The sequence below is a fragment of the Mauremys reevesii genome, linkage group 5, assembly GCF_016161935.1.
Source record: "Mauremys reevesii isolate NIE-2019 linkage group 5, ASM1616193v1, whole genome shotgun sequence".
In the NCBI taxonomy this organism is placed as follows: Eukaryota; Metazoa; Chordata; order Testudines; family Geoemydidae; genus Mauremys; species Mauremys reevesii.
Genome location: NC_052627.1, coordinates 127,343,252 through 127,352,849, shown reverse-complemented (window position 1 = coordinate 127,352,849; position 9,598 = coordinate 127,343,252). Strand labels below are relative to the sequence as shown.

At 42.8% G+C, this 9,598-nt stretch overlaps 1 non-coding gene across 1 annotated transcript; it reads left to right on the top strand.

Annotated features, from left to right (window-relative positions):
• Positions 1-9,320: 9,320 nt before the first annotated feature.
• TRNAW-CCA lies at positions 9,321-9,393 on the top strand. Its single transcript has one exon. It is a non-coding gene; the product is annotated as a tRNA-Trp (tRNA).
• The last annotated feature ends 205 nt before the right edge of the window (positions 9,394-9,598 follow it).

Sequence of the window (9,598 nt, the reverse complement as noted above, 5' to 3'; positions counted from 1 at the left end):
ACCGGTATGGTGCTCTGCTTTCTCCTAATGTTGATATCACTCGGCAGCGTGCATGTGTTCCCTCTGTGTGCTGCCCCAGCTCTGCAGATAGCTGACACAGCAGACCCGAAGAGAACCCCCAATGACCACAGAGTCCAGTAAGGTATGAAGGCACGTCGGCCAGGTTTATTGCCGTATGGACACAATGATAGTTCCCCGTAGATTACTTAGTCTACCGGGCATACTACGAGAAAGTGCCTCTTGGCAATGGACTCGGCTCAGTCAGTGGCGGGACTTTCCACTGCCCCCTCGGCCGGACAAAGACACCGCCCCAGGGATGCATTCTTATACACAGGTACAAACAAGTTACACATCACTCCTGACGTATTGAAGTGCAACCCTTCTAAGTAGCAAGGTACTGCCTCTCACCTTGTACATGTTGGTTTGAACAAAACAACTCTATCTATCATATTACTCTTTTGGCCCTCTCATTGGGATGGGTCAGCCTGTTCCTTGTTATTTGTGTGGAATGTACAAGTATGTGAATGTTCTGATATCTAGTGTTTAGTACCTTTTAGGTACGTATCTTCTTGCAGCATCAGCCCTTTCCTTGCCAGCTTCTGTGAGCAGGGCCTGCCTCTTGCTCACAGCTTAACTTTGCTTTATGTTAGCAAAGTCTTGACCATTACTTTAGTTTAGGCCTCAGGCCTCATACCAGGCCTCTGATACCAAGGTTTATATCTTAGGGCCTCCTCTTACTACACACCCAGCATCACAGCTAAATACAAGGAGGATCAGATTGTTCAGCATAAAAAGTCAGTTGAGACAGGCCATCCTCAGATGTTTAATAGTTACCATAGTTAAAGCATATTGTAAGAGACTTCTGAATCAGTCAGAGAGAAGATTTGAATTCACATCTCCTAGCTCCCAGGGGAGTGCGTGAATCAACAGGATAAAGAGTTGTTTTCATTTCCTTGAGCCATTGAATATGTATGTGTTTATACAAAGTGGAACAGCTACAACAGAAGAGCTTGAGAATCATAGAATATCAGGGTTGGAAGGAGGTCATCTAGTCCAACCCCCTGCTCAAAGCAGGACCAATCCCCAACTAACTCGTCCCAGCCAGGGCTTTGTCAAACATGACCTTAAAAACCTCTAAGGAAGGAGATTCCACCACCTCCCTAGTTAACCCATTCCAGTGCTTCACCACACTCCTAGTGATATTTTTTCCCTAATATCCAACCTAAACCTCCCCCACTGCAACTTGAGACCATTACTCCTTGTTCTGTCACCTGGTACCACTGAGAACAACCTAGATCCATCCTCTTTGGAACCCCCTTTCAGATAGTTGAAAGGAGCTATCAAATCCCCTCTCATTCTTCTCTTCTGCAGACTAAACAATTCCAGTTCCTTCAGCCACTTCACTATCCACTAGGTCATATTGCCCCTCAAGGTAGATGCTCCTTTATAAATATTAACTAAGCCTCTCACCATCCCTGAATAGTAATTATTATTAAGGAACCCATTATACGGATAGCTACAGTGAAGCACAGGGAGGCGGAGCAAATTTCCCACAGTCACGACGCAAGACAGTAACAGAGCTGTGGACAGAAAGCACAGTCCTTAGTCTCAGTTTCCTTCTCCAGTCACTGGAGATCAGCCAATTTGTTGCACTTCTACTGAAAGCCCTTCAAATCTCCAATCATATTTTTATTTAAATATGGATGGTGCCACAACTTGTAACAATATTGGTTCTGTGACCTCCTTCAAGGTCTCGAAGTACTAAAATAAATGTCACAGACTAGCTGAATTATTAAAAATAATTCTACTTTTATTTTTAAAGAGAGAAGAAGAAGATTCAGAGGGTAAAATAAGTCACTAAGATTTTGCAATTCTTTATCACACTTCACCAAAATGCCAAGAGATCATCATATAACCCCTACGCTTGAGTTCCAAGCTCAAATATCTCAAGTATCAACATTAACTAGAATTCTATAGGTCATATCTGATTAAACTAAATGAGGCAAAGGCAGCATGAGGACTACATCTAATAGTTTGCTTCTGAGCTGTCCTTTATGCAATCCCACATTCAAGAATGGCAAAGCATTTATATCCAGCTTGCTCAATAACTTCTTTTGGAATGTGACCTCAGCTGGGCTTGTCAGTTAGCAGGACTTGTTTTCCAGGTTTAATTAAATGAATTAATTTCTGCATAACCTTCTCCAGGAAAAGTTGCAATGTGTCTTCTGAAATCGATTCATCCCAGGAGAATTCTTAACTTCCCTGCTCTTTTGTACCCAACTCCTCAGGGACAATTGCTTTCTTGAAATTTAAATTATTTGCACCACATTCACTCTGGGAAGTCCACCAATTCTGATAACAGCAACCAACTTTCCATGTGTGTTTTGCTATAGAACATGTTAACAAAGAGGAAGGCAAGTTGCTGCTTAGTGCAGGTGTCATCCTACTCAGATAGCCTATAGCCTTTTATTTTATTTTAAATTAATTTTGTAATGTGGTATTACACCACCATGGGTTCGGCTCTGGTGGCTACAGTTTCAAGCTTAACAGAATTAGAGTCCCTAGGAATACAAAGACCAAAGGTAGTGACCTCACATACATTTACCAATATAAAGTCCAGTCTATTTTATAAGTTTTATGAAAGTTACAATTAAAGTTTTGATTATCCAAGCATATAGAAAGCCTATGCAGGCCTATGCACAAGTTCCAAATATAGTTATACTCACATCCTTAACAATGGTGTTAAGGTCTGATGGGTCTCTCATGTCTTGATTGTCAGTAGAGGGATGGTTAGTGCTGGAGTCTTCCATAGGGAGCTCAATTGCCCGTGCTGGGCATCCCCTTTTTATAATGTCATTCTGTCTATACCTACATTCTACACATGTCTATAAATGTGTCCCCCACCTCTTTTCTCTGATTGGTCTGTGTCCCCTGGAAAATTAAGGGACCCACATTTTCTATAGGCTGTGTAAGTTCCCTTATTCTCATTTGCAATGATGCACAACCTGTATCCCGTGGTTTAAGACACATGTCTGAGACAGATGCACCTTTACAGTATTTTTATGATCTAATATTAGTCTTCTGGGTAATATTGCACACTAGTATCATGTGGTACCTCTTTTCCCATAATCTTACGACATCAGGTTATTTTTCGGTCACTTGTATCATCATTTCTTGTCTCCAAGGTCTAAAATAGCTAAGCTAAAGTCTTGCAGGCCTCAACCTCCAGGGTCTTGCATTTCTGTTGGTCTTACTCATGTCTACTATTTGGTTCCTCTAAATACTGATCAATCCTATACTTTTATAATCCTACAAATTAACTCTAATTAACATATAATAAATATATGTAATATAACATGTCGATTCATCATAACATCAAACAATAAATGGATAATAAACTAAAATCATTGGCTACAAGCCCCTGATTTTACTGGGGAACTTGAGAGGTGTCCAAGTGTCCATCGAGCTCAGAATTCTTCCTCTTTGTATTGTCAACTTGTAAGTATTACATAGCTTGCTCATCTAAACAAACAAACTGCTGAGCAGAAGCTAATTTAAGTGTGGAGTTTTCCAGCCTGTTAGGTGGGAATTTTCCATCAGTTAACTAGCTGTATAGCAATAATTAACTATTGCAAGACTTTCCATCTTGCAAAAACTGCATGCTTCAGAAAAACAACTCAAGTCAGGAGGACTCCTCAAAGTCACTCACTTCTCCTCTCCCCTCCTGGTCTGTTAGTTGTGCTAAAGGCATCTTTTTAGCTGCTTTCAGCAATAAGCATAACAATTGGTATTCCAGCTGTTGGCAATGGTTTAAACGTTATTGGGCTCCAGGCTATCAAAAATCTGCTTGCTACACATGGACACTGGTGTTGTTACCTGGGGTTTTTGAACCCAAAGCTCTTGGTAACTTTTATTCTTGATGAGGCAGCGGCAACCCAGCTGTCCGACGATAGATGGTTGGCACAAGTAGTACAATACCAGACTGCTTTCACTTAAAACTTTACTTTATTTAGACTCAAGCACTTACACACGTCCACAACAGGTTAGTAAATCACCTCAGTTAGTAAAACTGTAGACGTCCAGTGGCCAGCTTTCCATCTGCAGAGGAACTTGAAGGATGTCCAAGCATTCAAGCATCCATCAAACTCAGATGTCTTCCTCTTTTTATACCCAACTTGTTACTATTGCATAGCTTGTTCATCCAACAGCCCCCGGTCCCCCTCCAAAAAAAAAAATCCAACAGCTGCTGAGCATAAGCTAAGTGTGGCGTTTTCTAGCCTGTCAGTTGGGTAATTTTTCCATCAGTTAACCAGCTGTATTTCATATAGCAATAGTTAAATATTACCAGACTTTCCATCTTGCACAACTGCATGCTTCAGCAAAAAGCTCAAGTCAAGAAGGCACAGGGCCGTGTTTACTCCATGTGGTCACTTACTTCCCCTTCCCTTCCTGGTCTGTTAGTTGTGCTCAGGTTTCAGAAAGGCCTCCTTTTAGCTGCTTTCAGCAAAAAGCATATCAAGTGGTATTCCAGCTGTGGGCAGTGGTCTTGGCCTGTTACTGGGCTCTGAGCTATCACAATTTTTCCCCTTCTCCACTGTCTGAGATGTCATAGATTTTTATGCCAGAAAGGACAATGGTGATCACCCACTCTGACCTCCTGCATTACACAGTGTGTAGAGTTTCACTCCATGATTCCTGCATCAAGCCCAGAACTTCTGGTTGAGCTAGAGCAGATCTTGTAGAAAGAAAAGCATATTTTCCTAAGGGACTGATCCAAGCCCATTAAAGCCAAAGGGAATCTCTCCACTGACTTCAGTTGGATTTGGATCAGGCCCACCTCCGCTTCGTTCCTCCAGAATTGGTTAAAGAGTATTTTCATTCTTTAACAGGAAGTATAAAAAAACCAATTCCTGCATAACAGTATTCTCTACCAACTCCCGAGAGATCATGGCATTCACCCAGTCCGGCTCCCTGCAGTATCCTCTAGCGAATGTAGTTTTTAAATAAAGTCGCTCTATTTGAATTAATGAGCCATACCCAAGCTAATAGCACAGAATATTGTGTAACAGGCCATTGGTCCTCAGAGAGTTTTCTGTTGCGAGAGAGATTGCTATCTCAGTGGGAATAGCTGGGCAAAGAAAGAAATTGATTAGTTTTTCAGAAATACCATTTTACACTATCCCCCTCCCCTTTTAACTTATTAATATAAATAGTAATGATCATAGCATAATTGCATTTTCAGCTTGCAAGGATGGCTAAGGACAGCTGCAAAATTCAGTAAGAAGATGATCTAGAGGCTAGGTTAAGCTCATTGCCAATCCTATAATACAATAACTATATATATATAATTAGCTCTCACATAACGCTTTTCAAAAAAGTCATTCTCTCTCTGGCCCAATGACTGTTTAAGTATTTATCCACAGTGGAACAGTCATTTGGCCAGGGTGGGAGGAAGAGAGAGACTCTGTAGTCCAGTGGTTAGGGCACCCACCTGGAAGTGGGGAGACCCTCAGACCAGCTCCCACCTGCTCCAAACACTTTCATTATATCCACAGTGGAACAGGTTCAACAGGGAGCTGAGGGAGCCCCCATATCTGACAATCTCAAAGCTCAGTGATTAGAGCACTCTCTGGAGCAGTAGCAGAGCCCTGTTCAAATCCTGTCTCCTTCCTCTGGCAGCATTTCATGTGAGTGCTCGAGCCACTGGTCTAAAAGTTACAATGTTGGCAGCATAGTCCCATCAGCCATTTTGCATGGAGCAAGGCAGGCACCTCACTCATTCCCTCAGGAAACACCTTTAGACAGCTAAGATGCCTGACTCCAGGGAGCAGGTTCCCATTTGCTGATCACCAAGCAGAGCTAGGTGTCTAACTCCAAGATGGACTTAGCATACACCTATCATCAGTGTCTCCCATTGGCTAACGTAGGCATTTCCCCACCTAGCGTGCTGGCTTTTGTGGACCATATTCTTAGGTGCTTATTGTCACAGTTCAGAGCCACTGCATTCATATTCCTGCCTCGTGGTCCATCATGAACACCCACTCGAGGACCCCGGCTCCTCAGCCATCACCTCTCTTGGGTAGAGTCCTGCGTCTCTCTCCCTCCTGACAGGGGTTCTACAGGCTGCGCAATTACCTGCCGACAGTGTGATATTCCTGCCTTTACCAGTGTCCATGCTTTGCTGTCTCTCCAGAGACAGTGTATGACCAGTGTATTGCTCGCAGTTATAAGTCACCACACAGCTCTTTATAGGCAAGCACATTAATTTGTAAAGTGAAAGCATTACAGAGCAAATACAAGAACCTACACTCATGCTAAAAAGCTATCCAGAAGTTAACCATCACTCTTATGGGACCTCAGTAGGTCAAGTTCTTCCAACCCTTTTACAAGGATTGCCCCTGCCCGCGTCCTCCCCCATCTTTTGGCCAGAAGATCTTATCAATTTACTGGATCAGAAAGAAGACCCTGAGTCAGTTTAAATGCAGGCGATTTATCCAAAAGTCCTTTCTTTGTCTCCTGAACCCAGTTTGAACTAGCATATGTGAATTTCCCCAGGAGGTGGTTACAACCTGAATGATTGCCTTAATCACCACTCACTATTTTTAGGTCTTTGACGAGGTGTGGTAGCTCTCCGCCCATGGCACGGGACACAATCACACATAAACCATCCACTTGAAACAATGGACCCCAAAATTACTGCCTGGGATTGCAATATCTGTCACACCTTTCCCCTAGAGAGGCTACAAACAATCCCAGACCACAATGACAAACAAACTGAATAAACTAAGGTCTTTCAAGGCTCTTACAGGAAATGGCCATATCTGACACACCCCATTCGTTGTACATGTAGCCTAGGCACCTAACTCAGCTTTGTGGATTGTGATGCTGTGATGCTCAGCATTGCAATGCCTAAATCTCCACCCTTTGAGACTCCTGATGTAGGTTTCCCTGGACCTCACAGCTTTTTACTGTGTTACTCCTTTGTGGAAGGATCCAACCATCCATGCCTGTTACTGAACTAATCAGGGCAAGGGAGCTGTCTATTTTAGGCATTCACATGGCCCCCACTGATGTAGTTTCTCAGCACCTCATAATATTTAACATATTTATACTCAAACCACTCATGTGAGGCAATGAAGAGCTTTTGTTCTGATTTTACAGATGGAGAACCTAGGCCTAGAGAGACTTACTTGAGGACACAGAGGAAGTCTACGAGAGACTAGAGAATTGAATTCCTTTATCCCAACTTCCCATCTAGCATCCTCACGACTATATCATCCTTCCGATGGCCACCCAGAATTCCTCTCAAAGGGGAGGGATGGGGACCAACGGAAAAATGACCTACCTACTGGGAGAAATACAAGGGAATCTCTGGCTGATGGGGAAGCAGTGGTTAGGCTTAGTTTTGGTTTAAAGCAGGTGTTCTCAGGGCATGCTTATTCCTCCACATAGTGCATTAAGAACCATCTAGTCCTATTTAGCTATAGCAGATGGTCTCCAAAGTATTTCCAGTGTAGAAGTGACAGAAGGAAGGGTTGCAACAATGGACTGGAAACGTCACTTACTTCTATCTTAAAAACTTCACAACCTAAAGGAGTGATATGGGGAGGTGGGGGTTGAAATTGAAGTCAGCAGCTTGTTTGACTGACTTCTGATTGCAAAGCATTCAGATATTTTGCTTTCCATATCTTGACTGGAAATATTTGCTCCTGGTCGTTTTATAATACAAAGCTGGTCCAGATATTAAGGCAACTGTACCAGTTTGTCTGCCCTTTACAAATGAAATGGCTAAGTGATCCTATTTCTAAGCTTCAGAGGTCTTTTCTGTTTGTTAGTTTGTTTTTTAATTGGTAAATGTTGATATCAACATACACACACACAAACTAACAAAAATATTTCCCTCAATAATCATCAAAATGTAAAGATAACCAGAGGAAGAAAAATGATGCTTGAGATCTTATTAGAGTTTGATTTAAGGATACATACTCTCTCTATTTTTTTTTTACACAAGTTGGTGACAATTTGCGTTTTAATCATCATAAAGCAGGGGTTCTCAGATGTCATTGCACCGTAACCCCCTTCTGACAACAAAAAATGATACATGACCCCAGGAGGCAGGAGTGAAGCCAGAGGCCGCCTGAGCCCTGCCACCTTGCAGGTGGGGGGCAAGGGTGAGAGAGAGAGCAAAGACAAAACCTCCCCTCCCCAGGCTAGGGTGGGGTGAGGGCAAACCCAAAGCCTAAGGGCTTCCACCCCAGGCAGGGATCCTGTAACCTGCCCTCTGGCTTGGTCCCCGGGCCTCAGCAAGTCTAAGCCAGCCCTGGCAACCCCAATAAAATGAGGTTGCGACCCATTTTGGGGTCCTGACCCACAGTTTGAGAACCGCTATTATAAAGCATTAACTTTTTAAATCTCAACATCCACTGTCATTAAATAATTATTGTCTGACACCTCCCCACCCCATAGTTTTCTGCAACTCTGAAAACTTACATTGATAAAAATTAGATTTTTTTAAAATGAGCATTGATATTACCTGTCAAAATTATAAAATAATAAAAATTGACTTCTGCCAACCCTACATATTTCACTGTTTATCAGAGACTGAGATTTGATGCTGGCATGCAAGTTTCACTGGCACCTCTTATGGTTGCCAAAGTGCGAACACCTAATTAACAGCACCAGAATTATCCCTGAAATAGAGTTATTGATATAGTTGTGTGTAACTGCCATTTTTATTTCAGTATCCAATCGCATCCAATTACAAGCTAGGTGCTTGTAGAGATACATTGAAAGATATTGCTAGTTTGACATATATGCCATGGACTGAGCCATCCGCATATTCAGTAGCGCCTTACTCCTTCGGTACCCTCCTTACAAAGGGTCTGATTTTATCGAAGTATTTATATTATAGTAGTTAGTACTCCATTGGGCTGGGCACTGAAGATAAATGTGGCAAGAGACAGTCCCCACCCCAACAAGCTTACAATTTAAATTGACAATGAAATACTGTCATCCACATGTTACAGATGGGGACACTGAAGCACAGAGATAAGGCCCAGATCCTCAACAGTATTGATGTTCCTATCTTCCATTGATTTCAAGGCATATGCGATTGCCCAAAGTCGTGCAGGTAGCTTGTAGCAGAGCCAGGAACAAAACCTAGCTTTCCTGCATCTCTTTAGAGGGGGATTATTGCATCTGTGAACTACAGTAATACAAATAGAAATACACCCTGTCCCCTTCCTCTGAAGCTGCTGAGACCCACTTTCATCTTGTGTGCAAGCTACATTTTATAAACCCATCCACCAACACAAGTGGGTGACCCAGTGGCCTAATGGATAAGGCATCAGCCTCCAGAGCTGGGGATTGTGGGTTCGAGTCCCATCTGGGTCATGCTGATCACACATTTAGGGGAGGGATAGCTCACTGGTTTGAGCATTGGCCTGCTAAACCCATGGCTGTGAGCTCAATCCTTGAGGGGGCCATTTAGGGAACTGGGGTAAAAATCTGGCTGGGGACTAGTCCTGCTTTGAGCAGGGGGTTGGACTAGATGACCTCCTGAGGTCTCTTCCAACCTTGATATTCTATGATTCTACAT